Raw genomic sequence first — 16,954 nt, 5'->3', positions numbered from 1 at the left:
GACGCAGGCAGCTGCAGCTATATAAGTCACCGCACTGACAATGAGCGTGCGGCAATGTATTTTCTGTATTTGCACAATATATCAACCTTATATATCAAATTTATGGTTAAGCATAAATAGAAGTAGAGGTAAAAAGCAGAAACTAAAACTCAATGCAGAGAAAGTGCCATAAGGGGAATTTATAAACTCAATTTTGTTGAAATCTGCATTGATGTATTGTGCGCCAGATCTTAAAAATTTTTTGATAAATTTGGGACATTTTCAAGTCCACAGAAGTTGTGAAATCACCGAAAGGATGGTTCAGCCAACTCTAAGATTTTCATGGGTGGTCAAGGGTTGACATCAGCTGGTATATGAAGCATTTTTTTTTTATTAATGAACATGTGACCAGAGATGCACAGTTGTGGCATTGCAGGATAGACAGATGTCGGTTTCCTATCCCTTGCTGCGCTATGTGAAAGGAGAAACAAAGAAGAGAAAGCACTTTAATGGGAAATCAGTTTAATCACTGTTACTTATCTACAAGAATTGCTCGAAGTTCTGGCCTCCTGCATTGATGCAAACAGCGCAACGCCGGGAGATGGATTGACGCACCTGTTCACAGACTCACGGATGCGGTTCACAAGCTCTTCGCGGGTTGGCACAGGTGTTGCATACACAACGGACTTGACATGTCCCCACAAGAATTACTGTCACATTCACAATTACATTTACATTCACAATTACAAGCTTACAGTCACTGTGTCGGTCTACTTGCAGCGCCGCCACGGTGCATTTCTGGTCACATGTTCATTAATAAAAAAAACGTTTCATATACCGGCTAAAGTCCACCCTTTCATTTTGTGTCCTTACTTTCTGGACACCCTGTATGTTCCTGGCAATGAATTTGCTGATTATTAGTGGGTAACGTTGGTGACAAAATCTTTAGAAAGGCATAGAGTGGTTTGGCTGAAACCAAGATGGAAGAATGAGTTCAGATTTAAACTCTATTTGGAGAAGACTTGGAAATTTTATGGAAACATTTACAAGTCAAGTAGACAAGCACAGGGGTGCGAAATCTCAGAGAGGAAGAGAAAGTGCCTCAGCTAAACATTCCAAAATCCCTTAGTGATGTCACAAGCACACCGGTGGGAGAAAGATTAGGATAGAAATTGGGAGCCAAAAAAAGGGTCATTACCTAATGGAAAAATATCTGTTACATCTCACCCAAATTTCTTACAGTCCGAAACCATAGAGACTAATGCTAAGGCGGCTTCTTGGAACCAAAGAGGTAGTCGTCAATATTGCAGTATTGTCCAGCACCAAACAATTCTTAATTATAAAATACATGAGTAAGAGGTACAGACCTAAAAATACGTAAGATGTGTATCATCATGCACTCCAGGATTGTATTTTAAAACTTCACTATTAAAAGTAATTTTTAATGAAGAATTGTTTGGTACTGGACTCCATCTTTAGGCTTCAAAACCAATTTTGCCAAGGTGGTTGAGTGAAACTGTTTTGAGAGCACTTTCAATTGCACAATGGTGTCATCAAGTCCAGGTAGCGTCAGTAGTGTAGAGTCACCATATAGATTAGGGAGTCGCCTGATAGATTAATTGGACACTATAGACTGGACAATGAGATCAGGAGGAAGCAGCCTTTGTTTGCTCAGTTTTTCACTTTGTTGTTCGTGTTCAGTAACAACTGACAGAGGTGGGTTTAGAGCCATTGGGACATGGCACCAAAGAATCAAACAGAAATGTGGTCAGAAAACAGGCCGAGGTCAGGGATGGCAGAGTTTATGCAATACAGTTAATCTGGCAATAGTTTAGGCCAGGCAGAAAAGAATCAGAGTTACAGTAAGTAACAAGCTGAAATCAAAGGTAGGTAAAATACAATGTAACAGCAGGATAAACACTCACAAACTCACTGCAGGGTTATGACTTAATGGGTTTGCACACCCTACAGGCAAAAAAAAAAGTAAATTAATAAATAATATCACAAATATATATATCCTACTAATATTATTGTGGTTTTCGATGTTTGTGGGTTTGGATGTTTGTATGTTTGTTCCTCAATCACGCAAAAACGGTTGAATGGATTTGCATGAAATTTGCTGCATACGTAGAAAAGAACCCCGATTAGAACATAGGCTACTTTTTATCCTGGTAAATGACATCACTACACGACCGCAGTGAAGGAATGTAGGTTCACACAACACTAATGGACCTGACATCATCACAGGTCCTTGAGGCCATTCTAGAATAGGATCATGCTAGGCAGTGGGTGGAGCTACATGCTATTTTGTGGGCAGAGCTATATAGGATGAAGCTGGACAGTGTGAAAGCTGATGAAAATGGAGTCTCATGGAAGATCAGGAGATTACAGAACATGCAGGCTGTGTGTGGACAAGAGGAGTATATCAGGTGTAGAGTTCCAGTGAGTACAACGGGCAATGTGTTGTTGTGCCTCTGATGGGGGAGGGGGGAGAACTTTGGCACATTTCAGCAACATCCGTTCAGCCCTTTGTAACACAGAAGCTGCTCAGACAGTCACATAACAAAACCCCTGTAATCACAATTGCCCAATGTAGCACACCTCTGTAGGCTCACCATATGCAAACATGTACATACAGCTGGGTATCCTATGCATATGCAGCGATGTAGCAGAGCCAAGACGTGGGAGCAGGCTGATCGAACTTTGGCACATTTCAGCCAAATCTATTCAGCCCTTTGTAACACAGAGGCTGCTCAGACACTTACATAAGAACACCCCTATAATCCAAATGGCCAGATGTAGCAGAGCTTAAGCAGCGCTGTAGCACAGCTGAGTACACTCTCCATATATAGAGATGTACATACAACTGAGTAGGCTGCCCATATGCTGTGATGTAGCAGAGCCGAGACGCGGGAGCAGGTGGATCATCCATAACAGCAATTGGCTAAATATAAGTGGCTCAGCGGCAACACCAACTTGCAAACGAAGTCGCGGGCATATGCTAATATATATATATATATATATATATATATATATATATATATATATATATATATATACATATATGTGACTACTAGCTTTTACCCGCGAGAATTGGGCGGACACAGACGTGTGAAACTGTGAAACTGTAAAAGTGCTTTAAAAAGTTTGGTGGGCTAGCAGATGTGATGTGTTATATTGTGTATCTAGTGATACAGACAATGTGATGTTTTGTATTGTGTATCTAGTGATACAGACAATGTGATGTGTTGTATTGTGTATCTAGTGATACAGACAATGTGATGTGTTGTATTGTGTATGTCGTGATACAGACAATGTGATGTGTTGTATTGTGTATGTCGTGATACAGACAATGCGATATGTTGTATTGTGTATGTCGTGATACAGACAATGTGATGTGTTGTATTGTGTATGTCGTGATACAGACAATGTGATGTGTTGTATTGTGTATGTGATGTGTTATATAGTGGAAAGCTATATGTAAATGTGAGTGAGTAGAGTGAGGGCTACTCCTGAGGTGACAGTAAGGAGTGTGCAGGCAGGTTGAGGCAGGAAATGACAGGCAGTGTGTGTGAGTCTATAGCTGGGGCTAGGAGTCCTGCTTTTGTGAGTCTCCTGCTAGGAAGCCATGTTGTTTAGTGGCACCAAAAGTAGCCTGTGACTCAATCCTAAGGGAAAACTATGTTTGTGGAAAATTGCATGCAAATCCGTCCAGGCATTTTAGCGTGATTGAGGAACAAACATCCAAACTCACAAACATCCAAACATCCAAACACACAAACTTTCACACTTATAATATTAGTAGGATACATATCTCACTGGTAAACTGTCGTGTCTTTGCAATGTGACAGTCTCATTCTAAATAGTTATTTATCTTCCTAACTGGATAAAATCTATCCGTCTATTCCTAGTTCTTTACCATACCATTATTTATGAATCTTTTTGTAAATACAGTAATATCTTTTTGAGACAATCACCCACAATGCCTTTGAAAAGTTTAATTATCTCTGGGGGTCTTAAAAAGATAGTATACATAATGTGTAGTGGAACTGATTGGTCATAGTTTGGATAATGAAGTCTGGATAATGAAGTAGTCTTCTCAAAAAGGTGGGCTTTTGGAGAGGTCTCACAATGTCTATTTATATCTATTTCGTTACCTATATCTGTATCATCTATCTATCTCTGTCTATCACCTATATTTTTGTATGTCTCTTGATACACTGGGGAAGTTAGCTCGGAAGAAGGGAATGATGCGGACCCAAACAGTCAAGTCAGGGACATGAAATATGCAGCAAATTGGTTTATTTAGAAAAAAAAAAAACAGGAAAATAAATAAACCTTGACTTCAGGCATAAAAGGAGTAAAACAAAATACAGCCTTCACTTCAGGCAAAAACAAATAAAATCCTGCTCGTCTGAGCAACTAACTAAATAGAAACGATAACTATACGTGTGGCTTACTACCAGCCACATGAACAAAACAAGCACAACTTTGTCTCACTGGAATCAGGGTTACAGGACCTATACACCTCCTCTCACTCCCTGGATCTGCCCTGGAATGCAGAATCCACAGCCTTTTTCTGGCCCAGTAATGAGCCAAGGACTCACCTTGAGCTGGGGCCTATTCAAGACCCGCACTGGACCACACATAAGTTAAAAACTTGGGGGAGATATACCGTGATTCCAGCACCCTGCCTGTCACCTTCTCACAACACCTCTCTCCCCGTTCTTCATCGGCTGTTCCCCTCTGCCAAGCCCTTCAATGGTTACCTGTTGCCCAGCGGATAGAGTTCAAAATAATAACACTGACATACAAAGCGATCCACAACCTGTCCCCTCCATATATTTCCGACCTAATCTCCCACTACCTGCCCACACGTAACCTCAGATCCTCCAATGACCTCCTACTCTGCTCTGCTCTTATCCACTCTTCATACAACCGTCTCCAAGATGTCTCCCGTGCATCCCCTATAGTCTGGAATTCCTTACCAAGATACATAAGACTGACCCCCACAATCACAGGCTTCAATAAGGCCCTGAAGGCCTACAACCTTCAATAACACTATCACCTCACTGCCATCTGTACAGTCTCCCCCTCTCCTTCTGTTGCTATCCCTCTTCCCTCATAGATTGTAAACCCTCGCTGGCAGGGCCATCTACCCCACCGTGCAAGTTGGCCACTGTTAGTATCATAACTGTTTGTACATTTTATGTACTGTATGTGAACCCTCAAATGTAAAGCGCCATGGAATTAATATAATAATGTAAAGCACCATGGAATTAATATAATAATAATGTACAGCATCATGGAATTAATATAATAATGTACAACACCATGGAATTAATATAATAATGTATAGCACCATGAAATTAATATAATGTACAGCAGCATGGAATTAATATAATAATGTACAGCAGCATGGAATTAATTTAATAATGTACAGCAGCTATCTATCTATCTCCTATCTATCTATCTATCTATCTATCTATCATTTTAACATCTATCTATCTATCTATTTACATCTCTCTCTGTCTCTCTGTGTTGGTGATGGTGTAGTATCTGCACTGACGTCACGGCTCTCTCCTCAGCACCACCAGTGGCAGCAGTATATGGCTCCTCCTGCTCCAGTATGTCTCCCTCTCCCCACCTGCTCTTCCTCTCCCTCCTCCTCCTCCTCCTCCCTTCTCTCTTCTCCATCTCTGCTTCTCTATGCATTCCAGCTTCAGCAGCCTGACCGTCCCTCCTCCCCCACAACACCGCTTCAACCAACCAGCAGTGACAGGCAGGGCAGGGACCCGGAGGGACAAACAGGAGGCACAGGACAGCCGCACACACATCCACAGTGGGAGCTGTGACACAGCACTAGAGCATTCCCAATAGCTGTCAGTCCAGGGAAGTCTGTCTTGATGTTCCACCGCAGAGGGAAGCAGTGACAAGGAAGACGGCCAGGTACCGCCCTACCTCCCTCTGTCTCCTTCATCCCTGTCTTATACATCCTTCCCTAGCCTATTATATGGCTGCTGTTTCTTGTACTGTGTACCTATGGCTTGCTCTTCTCATGTATCCGTCTATGTCTCCGGTATTATTTCCGCGGCTGTGATACATATTATTTGTGGATACATTTGCTCATCCTTGATGCTTTCCCTCACACATCCTTCATGTCTTGTCTGTACTTTCTTCTCTACGTGTCCTATGCCTCCATCCTGTCCGCCACCATCTTCGCCATCATTTTTCCAGCCTCTGTCCTTATTTTTCTTCTTCCATTGCCCTCCCTTCCTCCTTCTTCCTTGCTCAGTCTCCCTCCCTTCTCTCATTCCCCTGGGACATTCCTGCACCAGCCATTTAACCCATTCGTCACCGCAAGGGCCCTTAGTGCACCATTGGTCATCTGTCAATCTGCCATTGCCTCTTTCCTATGATGTCTGGCCAAAATGTTACTAACCAAAGACTATGAGGGTTCCTGGCTGGATGATTGGCATTACTACGAGTTATAGATCATAAATAGGTCTTTGTAGGTCATGGATAGACACTGTCGGTGGGCAGTCATCTGCGTGTGCTTACGTGATGCATTTCATATCAGCCGTCTGATCCTTATATGGCCTTATTGTATAATGTAATGGATTGTAATTCCATAGCACAATAACAAAAGACTGATGATATCTGTGTATGAGCTGAATCCCGGTTGGCTTGTCAATGTCATGTATGTTTGTATGATGTCTTATGCTTTTATATTAGGACGGTCCACATGTATCTTTTGCTTTCCTTTGTGTCTGTTGTGGTTTTATTCTGACGTATCCAGTCGAACAGCTGATGATACCACCTATTTTTTTTTTATTTTTGGTCCCCACCCGCCATTTTTTGCTGAGCTCAGGCTTGTAACAATGCAAAGCGGCGTCACACCTGGGCCGACATTGTGGTTGGAATGAATATACCCTATGCATGGTTGGGTGGGTCAAGGTGGGGTAGTAACCACCCTCTAGGGGTATGACATTGCAAACTCTGGTGATCAGCCCGCCCATTGCGCTTGCTTCTCTTTTTCTGGCAGATAATGTGTTTACAGACGGCACGGGGAGAGGTTCCGGGATACATTATATGTGGATCTTTTGGCAGAGTGATTATGGCTGGTGGTTCAGGAGGGAGCTGTACAATGAATCAGACTCCAACAAGGAAGACATTGCTAAAGCAGTACCCTGCCTCTGTGTCTGGATGACTGGTGTAGTCACCTGCAATTCTGTGCAAACAATATCTATCACATATAGGATAGAGAAGTGTTTACTAGAGAAGTGCTCTGCAGATATAGCTGGGCCTGAGCAATCTTACACTGGCACATCATTAATTAAAGAAACTGAGATTTGCTGGCCCCATTCTTATGAGGATTAAAATAAACACAAATTATTGGAAATATTATATATACATATCTTCGATATTTTCATGCAGATTTAAAGGGAGTCTATCACCAGAAAACTCAACACCACCTTTGCATATTTCTAAAAAGGGCTTTTCATGGCAATGGTGCATGTGTTGGACTATCTAAAGTTATGGTGGTGCTCAGAATAATGTCCCTACAATTCACTGTAACTGGTTTAAGGGTAATCCAATCACTGTCGCATCTGTCGCATGATCTTTTTATACCTAGGCCTGAAATCCACAAATTTAGCTAAAATGTTTCAATATTATCATAGCATAGGCAGGGATTCCTTAAGAGCCGTGAGAATATGGAACTCTGTGACAGTATGTTGTGATGGTTCATTTGTTGAAGGTGTTCAAGAGGGTTCTGTCCTTGATAGATATCTTAATATCTCATCTCTAATGTACTGGAAATTGGTCATTGATCCAGGGATCCGAGTGTATGCAATGTATCTATAGTAATTGAATGGTCAGTAAGATTACATCTTATACAGTATCAGTGCTGATGATAGTTCACCTTCTACCTGCACAGTTAGTTAGCGTACCTTTATGTACTATTATTTCACAGTCATCGCATAGGATTAAATTCTGTGCCCATGTAATCAGCATAGAAGCCCAATAGTAACTGATAGCTGCGCTTCTATGGTGTTACCCGGGATCAGAGAAATTTCTCATCCTGGCCATGTACCAGCAGTGTTTGATCCAGGCCATTAAATCCTTATTTGTACCAGCAGTGTCAACCAAGAAATAACTATCTGATGTCTGGAGGTACAAGTGGTACCATTAGGTTCCAGTGTTTTCCTAGGTTTGCTACTAAGATTCATAGCTACCATAGATACTTGCGCCTCTTAATGAAGTACTAGTTGGGATCTTGTAGAGCTTGTGATACTTTGGTACACTTGTATTTTATCAAATTTGTCCTAAGCATTACTCCATCTCCTTTGTAACCTTACGTGACTACCTGTTGCCTCTAAAGGCCGTTGATCTTTCTGCCTATCCTATATGTAAGTAGATTATTTGATGCATTTGTTACCATAATTGTGACTGTGGAATTTATGATTTTCATGTACCATTCTAGAGTTGGCAGGTTGTAACACCTGGTAGGCAAGTAGAAACATTTAAGATGAATTATACAGTGATTTTCATATTTTATGGCAATTACCAGTATATCCCACATGTATAATCATATTATCCAACATATTATTATATCAAGTCAATACAAAGATCTGAATTAACCCGAGCTCCAGAGTGAATTACCCCAAGCAGCATAGTGGGCAGCTTAGCAATACAACAGTAGAGCAGACAGGCTGGTCAATACAGCGGTAGAAAAGGCAGCCTTGGCAATGCAGTGGTAAATCAGGTAGATTTGGCAATACAGCAGTAGAGCAGACAAGCTTGGAAATATAGGAGTAAAGCAGGCAGCCTTGGCAATACAGACATAGAGTAGGCAACTGTGGCAGGACAGCAGTGGAAGACGCAGCCTTTGCAATACAGCAGTAGACTGGGCAGTTTGGCAATACAGCAGTACAGTGGGAAGCTTGGCAATACAGGAGTGGGCAGGTAAGGTGATATAGACGTGGAGTAGGTAGCTGTGGCAGCACAGCAGTAGAGGATGCAGCCTTGGCCATACAGTGGTAAAGTAGGCAGCCTTGGAAATATAGCAGGAGAGAAGGCAGGACTGGAAATACAGCAGTACAGTGGGCGGCTTGGCAATACAGGAGTGGGCAGGCATGGCAATATTGCAGTTGAGCAGACAGGCTTGGAAATACAGGAATAAAGCAGACAACCTTGGCAATATACCAGTAGAGCTATCAGCCTTCACAACACAGTAGACGAGTGGACAGGCTTGGCAATAGAGCGGAAAGATATAAGCGGCCGCCATATACCTTTCTGTGGCAAATAAAGGAATGAATGGGAAAATTACATCCTGTTAGATCTTTTCCTCACAAGGATCTGCCAGGCCTCTAAAACAGCAGATTTTCAATGGCCATCTTTTCTCTTGAGATATGATATACCTGTCTACTGTACATGAAATATGGCACTCAGACAATTACCCTTGAAGGCTTTTGTTGTTTCTATCAGTCTTTGAAGTGTTCATGTTTTTATGTTACTTTACCTTCGATTTACAATATTTTAGGAATTGCTTTTCATAGTATTATTCTGTGTCTGATAAAAAAAAGCCTCTATGCTTAAAATAACCTAAAATGTGTTCTTGTTGGATCTTGTCTGATAAAACAGTTGTCATTTCTCAGTACCATATGGTAAAGACACACTTCAGGACGGGGGAGCGGCAATGCAATATACCAATTAAAAACAAGAGGGGCAAAACCAGAAATGGTTTTTCACAATTTTTGCTGCAAATTTTGACGAGCGTATGAAAATGCAATGAAAAACTTGCTAAGTGTATGAACAATACTATGATAATTTCTGGAAACCATCAAATGCTGATTTTAATGAAAGGAAGATGGAATGGATGTTCCAGCAGAATCTTTGCTAATGGATCCTTGTCAGATTTGGAAATTTGGTCCGAGCACTAAATTAAAGTGCATACATTAAGGGAAGCCATATATACTTACAGCCTCTTGGCAGGCGAGGTGGATGCCATGCTGCATGCTAGGTCTCTAATGCAAGTAGTGCAATATGGTTGTCAATAAGGTTGTTTGTCACAAATTGGCAAATCACGTATCTGGTCATCTATTCCTATTAATAGTACTGTATTCTACTCTGCATTATAATATGCATGGGCTATAGACATATGCACTACTAATAATTCCAATCGTCAGATGCATTTTTCGTTGTTACTTTGCTGATGCCAATAGACGTGCAGTGCTGACCTTTTCTAGTAAAGTAATGGACACAACACAACCAATGAATTCCAAAGGTAGCCATTGGTGTCCTTCATATGACAGACCTGTCATTGTCGTCATTTTTGTTCCCAGTTCCAGTCCCATAAAGTATACTATAAATCTTCAAGGGTACACATAAAAATCCCTCCGCTATGTAAAAATAACATCATTGATGCAATGGATTTTAGGATATTTTAGCTGTAACAAGGAGGCCAGAAAATAAGTCAAGGAAACTTTGTTTACATTGAAAGAAAAATACTTTTCTATTTAATCCAGTAAATGAAGCATCGATGTTCCTTCTCGAATCAGGTAAATGAGTCAAATAGGCAATAAAAATGCAAAGTAATACACTTGGGCCATTGAGCACAAAGGCTGCACGCAGGATAAATGAGCTAATGACTCACACATCAAAGGGACCTGCACGCAATGTATGAGAACAGGTTGACAGACAGATTGTGTGCAGATCAGCACTTGGGAATTCAAGTGTAGATAAAGAAGTTCATAGATGTTCTGTAAAAAAGGGCAACAGAAGCAATAACAACCAACAATGATCCAATGCAGAAACCAATCGTCAGAGAAAATATGATGTTTATATATAGCAGAACTTGGGTACTCAACTGGCGATCGCGGTCCGAACCCAAACCACAGCCTCCAGCTGGATCCAGGTGAAATTCTGACCTCTTGACCACTCTCTTTTGCACTGTTGTATCATTGTGGCAAGTGAAGCAGTAGTGTGAGCTGTGTAAGCAGCAGGGACTATTGCCAATCGCTGCTCAGCTGCCTCTGCGCTATATCAGTGTAAAACGGACAGTGGTCGACAGATCTGTCTTTCTCCCTATGGACCTCTGCACCTAGGCACATCGTTTGGCAGAACGAGCACTATAGGGGAGTTATTCACTCTGTGGGCACTAATGGAGCATCAAACAGTGTCACAAATGTGGCATTATACTGTGGGGGACAGCAATTGGGCATTATGCCATTTGAAGGCCACTAAAGGGGACATTATAGTGTAGGGGTGCACAATGGGAGTATTATACTGTGTGGCATTACTAAGGACGTATTAAACTGTGTGTTGGGCATTAATGGGGCATTATTTTGCAGGCGCATCAATAGGGTATTATACCATTTCAAGGTCACTAAAGGGGCATTATATTGTGTGTGGAATATTATACTATGTTGGGGCACTAAGTCAGCTTCATCATATAGGGGGCATGAAAGGAACTGGGTGGTGTTAGGGTGGGACTGGGAGAGATTAGAGGGGTGTCTTAACATTAGTAAATACTAGATATGTTCAGCTCAATCCTTCACCACATGGCAGACCCAGGTCACTGGATCATAACTAAAAGTGGTTGAGTACCCCTTCTGCAGAAGGTGGTGCTGACAACTATTACCCACGTTGTTACTGATAGAAAGTGATGGCCACTACTGTAAATATCTCCAACCTCTTGATGTGTTTGGCATTCTGTAACCACACTTTGTATACAGTCAGTAGTCTCTATTTCAGTTCATGTCATAGTCTTATTTTAAGTTCTTTATTGATGATTATCTAAAATGCTACCTGACAGTCAATATTTCCAATATTAAAAGTTGCCATCCTTTTGTAGGTCACAAGCCATCTGCGTAATATAAGGGGAAAATCCTGTTAAAGGGGTTTCCCATCTTCCTCTCTCATCAGCATAGCCTGCTAACTCTTTTTCTCACTTGCTGTATTCTTCAACAAGCTGGTGGGTGGCTTTGACTGATGAACAGGAAATTATGAAGTACTTCACTACATATAGACATTATGAGAGATTATTTATTTTCATACCTAGATCTCTAGATAGATAGATACCCCTTTAAGAATATCTAAAAAAAAAGGTATCCTCTTCCTGGGGTATCCCATAATGCAGTAGTGTCCTGGATGTTTCCATATATCTGATGTGTGGCGCCCCCGCTGAAACTATTCACCTGAAGAAGGGCGTAGTCTGAGACCCGAAACACGTTGTGTGAGTTTGTTGCCAATAAAACCGTGTTTATCAACCAAAGAAGGTGAGCCCAGTTCCTTAGTACCAGATTCTTACCGAATCTGAGTTGCTGGTCCTTTTTACCCCTTTAAGAATATGGCATTTTTCCTGAAGCAAACTCACATGTCGGGCTGACTAGCAGAGCCATGAAGTTCATGGGCCCCAAAATTAAATCTGCACCATGTATATATAATAACATAGCATGTAATGCTGAAGAGAAGACAAAAAAACAACAACTCACTGACCCCCCCTCCCAAAAAAAAAAAAAAAAGGCACCAAGAAGAAGTTGGAATCGAATAACACTTTCTATGTGTGAACGTAATGGTGATATATGTAAGTGATCTCAATATTAAAGCAGATGAAAAAGTTTATTGGTGAAAACTGTACAATTGAAAGGAGGTTCTAGTATCTTCTTGGGAGTCTCTAGTCTGGACAGAAGATGAGATATGGTTGGAGATGGGGGCATGCAAGTTCTGTGCCTGCAGTACTTTTACCCACAGATGTTGCAGCCGGGCCTGTAGATCCTGCACACTTGTAGTTTGCCAAGGCTGATGTCTCAGCTGGCACCATAAATACTCAATCGGCATAAATCTAGTGACTGGGCAGGCCAAGGAAGTGGCAGATAAATTCCTGGGAAACACTTACTATGTGTGGGTGAACATTTCCTACTGAAAAACGCTATAGAGAAGCTGTGCCAGGAACGGCAACACATGTGGCCACAAATCGTCCTGCACATATCAGTGAGCTGTTAGTGTCCCTTGTATCACAAATAGGGGTAACTGACTATTGTATGTGATGGCTCCCCAGATCATCACATCATCAGTAGCGGCTGTATATCTTACCACAGCAAAACGTTGAAACGTTCACCATGAGGCCTCTATACGTTCGCCATACAGGACCTCTGCTCTTTACTAAAGACAATATGGCTCAAGTTTGTAGCAGTCCAGGTTTCTCATTCATGACAGCACTGCAAATGACCATGTAATGAGCACCGTGACACAAAATGAAGGTGCTACCAGTGTCTGTATAGTGGGCAAGGATACTGTGGTAGCTGCTCATACTTGTCAGTGAATCAGATGATCCTCTCTGCTGCCGCTCTGTTTGGACTGTCCATAGCGTGTTCGCTGCGTGTTCGTGTCCTCACGTAACCACTGCTCTCAGCACCTCCTAATAGCTAGGTCACAGATGGCAGGCGGGCTATTTGTTGACATGACCATCCTGCAACTCTTAGTGTAATGGTGTGCCCCATCCCAAAGTCTGTCCACTGGGCAAAAAACCTGAGTACACCATGGAGGCATGTCAGCTGAATATTTCTGCAAAGCAACAGTTTTTCCTGATGACTCCCAGCCATTTCTTTGTCTACTCATAGGTAAGCTGTTCCTAAAAATGAGGCAAGAAATAATGTAAAATAGTGTCTGTTCAGACATATAATTCTAATATATCTTTGCCCCATTCTTTATCACATGCCATTAATCCAAGCATAATCTTACTTCACTCTCTGTCTACACTTTGGGAGTCCCTTATGATTCCATCTCTATAGGACACGCATATGTGAGTCACAGCTGGTGGCTGAGTGACATGGACCACGCCAGTCAGACATGGTAATTTCCATATAACCTGCTGGGTGGTGGCGGTGGGCTTGCGACCTGCTTTGTAACATCTGGCCCTGTGACGCATTTCAGTAGTGTAATATGGGGGCCGCAGCTGCAGCTTCATTGATCTCTTCATAGGGTGTAAGTTACTTGAGGTTACTCAGCAAACCTTGTCGTGTCCTTCCAGAGATGGAATCAAGACGGCTCCTTCTTGTAAATGGAAATGAATCAATAGCAAATAGATATGCTTAAAGTATGGGGTCACCTTTGGTAAAACCTACACTTATTAGGAAGCCACATTAACAACATGCTCTTAATGTATTCCATTTACCAGTATCGTGCCAGTACACAAGACATCATATAGCAGAGCCGGGCTGTGAAGCTTTATGCATATTGGGTGATATAGCTTTGTTCAATATTGCCAAAACTTTTCATGATACATTTCATTATGCTGTCCACATTATTATTATTATTATTATTATTATTATTTATTTATTTATTTATTTATTTATTTATATAACACCATTAATTCTATGGTGCTGTCCATTATTACATTATTCTAGGGTGCTGTACATTATTGCATTAATTCCATGGTGCTGTACATTATTGCATTAATTCCATGGTGTTGTACATTATTACATTAATTCCATGGTGCTGTACATTATTACATTAATTCTAGGGTGCTGTACATTATTACATTAATTCCATGGTGCTGTACATTATTACATTAATTCCATGGTGCTGTACATTATTACATTAATTCCATGGTGCTGTACATTATTACATTATTCTAGGGTGCTGTACATTATTACATTAATTCCATGGTGCTGTACATTATTACATTAATTCTAGGGTGCTGTACATTATTACATTAATTCTAGGGTGCTGTACACTACGACATTAATTCCATGGTGCTGTACATTATTACATTATTCTAGGGTTCTGTACATTATTACATTGATCTAGGGTTCTGTACATTATTACATTATTCTAGGGTTCTGTACATTATTACATTATTCTAGGGTGCTGTACATTATTACATTAATTCCATGGTGTTGTACATTATTACATTAATTCCATGGTGCTGTACATTATTACATTAATTCTAGGGTGCTGTACATTATTACATTAATTCTAGGGTGCTGTACATTATTACATTAATTCTAGGGTGCTGTACATTATTACATTAATTCCATGGTGCTGTACATTATTACATTAATTCTAGGGTGCTGTACATTATTGCATTAATTCCATGGTGCTGTACATTATTACATTAATTCCATGGTGCTGTACATTATTACATTAATTCTAGGGTGCTGTACATTATTACATTAATTCTAGGGTGCTGTACATTACGACATTAATTCCATGGTGCTGTACATTACGACATTAATTCCATGGTGCTGTACATTATTACATTAATTCCATGGTGCTGTACATTATTACATTAATTCCATGGTGCTGTACATTACGGCATTAATTCCATGGTGCTGTACATTATTACATTATTCTAGGGTTCTGTACATTATTACATTATTCTAGGGTTCTGTACATTATTACATTATTCTAGGGTTCTGTACATTATTACATTATTCTTGGGTTCTGTACATTATTACATTATTCTAGGGTTCTGTACATTTTTACATTATTCTAGGGTGCTGTACGTTATTACATTAATTCCATGGTGCTGTACATTATTACATTAATTCTAGGGTGCTGTACATTATTATATATTATATCGCGCTGTACAGTGTGAGCGGGGAGGAACGCCCCCTCCCTCTGTCCACAGTGCTCGGCCATAGACGAATATTATCAGGAGGGGACGGGGCGTTCCTCCCCGCTCACACAGTACAGCGCGATAGGCGCTGCTGGGCAGAAGGACATTCCTGACAGACTGTCAGGAACGCCCTTCTGACTGTAAAGCGCTACGGTACCGGGACCGATAGCGCTTTACCCGGGGCACAGATCGGGAAAGCCGATAGTGCTCTGAATTCAGCGCACTGTCAGCTTTCCAGCAGTATATAGAACTGCCTGTGCCCAATCTGATGAAAGGTCCTCTTTAAAGACCCCTGGGAAACCCACAGATCTGCTGATGGAAGTGAAAGCAGCGCTCCAGTGCTTGGCGAGCAGTGCACATGCTGCAGAGCTTGTCTGGACACTATGGTCTTTTTAGACATATGACTATTTGAGGTACACGGTACTAAATATGTCCTGTTTTCAGTGAGGTTTCTGCCGAGGTAACTTGATGGCTGTGTTCAGCAATAATTGTGCAATGGTGCCAGCTGGGGAGAAATTCACATGTATATCATGCTCCCATTGTTACCTGTATGGTAGCTTTGCATCAGGAGGGCTGAGGTTGTAAAATGGCTTCTTTATCATGAGTCAGTTATCTACCCGCCATAATGTGTCCAGGTGTATTGTAATATTTCTTGTGAAGAGCACTATGCTTTACTACTACATCATTACTGTCATTCTTTGCTTTTTTGGTATATCAATGATTACTAAACCCCTAGTCTAGGCCTACATTTGGCCCCTTGAGCTATATCTATGGCCCTAGCTGTAATTGAATTACAGTAGTATGGGAAATGTGAGCCGGCTGTACCAGGACTCTCTAGAGGCTCTCATATTGGATAGCTACAGTATCTTATGTGTATGGGAATATGGGGGGGATGGTGAATGTTGTTACATGCCTGATCGTTATGTTCTCTAAGCCAAAGTAAGAGTTGTCTGTCAGCAGCTTAAAGGGGTTGTCCAGTTGTTGTTTTTTTTTATTGATGACCTATCCTCAGGATAGGACATCAATAAGAGATCAATAGGGGTCCAACACACAGGACAACCGCAGAACAGCTGTGCGAGGTGGCTACCATGACATTTTCACTTGAAACTTCTGGGCCCCAATGTAAAATGTCTAATGATGCCCCTAAATACTATGTGCCATTTACAATAGTGGTACAGTATATATTATTTGGCGGGGAGTCCCATAGTGTGGGTAGTGACTGCTACCTCTTCACCCCTTATTACTACACCCCTGATGCACAACATCCTATTCATAGTAGCCATGAGATTTAATTACATTCTCGTGCCATGGAAATGCGGGGTACAAAACTGTAATTGCATTGCATGGCCA

At 41.3% G+C, this 16,954-nt stretch overlaps 1 protein-coding gene across 9 annotated transcripts in view; it reads left to right on the top strand.

The window, feature by feature from the left end:
* Window positions 1–5,653: 5,653 nt before the first annotated feature.
* Window positions 5,654–16,954, top strand: part of KIF1A (kinesin family member 1A) — a 130,089-nt gene continuing 118,788 nt past the window's right edge. For 8 of the 9 annotated variants that reach the window (XM_075268913.1, XM_075268912.1, XM_075268911.1 and 5 more), the window contains exon 1: window positions 5,655–5,928. The gene's annotated coding sequence lies outside the window, so the exon portion shown is untranslated. Of the gene's footprint in view, window positions 5,929–16,954 lie in introns of all 9 variants that reach the window. The other variant, XM_075268914.1, reaches the window with a different exon arrangement.

Source organism: Leptodactylus fuscus, chromosome 3 (assembly GCF_031893055.1).
Source record: "Leptodactylus fuscus isolate aLepFus1 chromosome 3, aLepFus1.hap2, whole genome shotgun sequence".
Taxonomy (NCBI): domain Eukaryota; kingdom Metazoa; phylum Chordata; class Amphibia; order Anura; family Leptodactylidae; genus Leptodactylus; species Leptodactylus fuscus.
The sequence above is the reverse complement of the archived record's forward strand: the minus strand, read 5'-3'. Positions and strand labels throughout refer to the sequence as shown.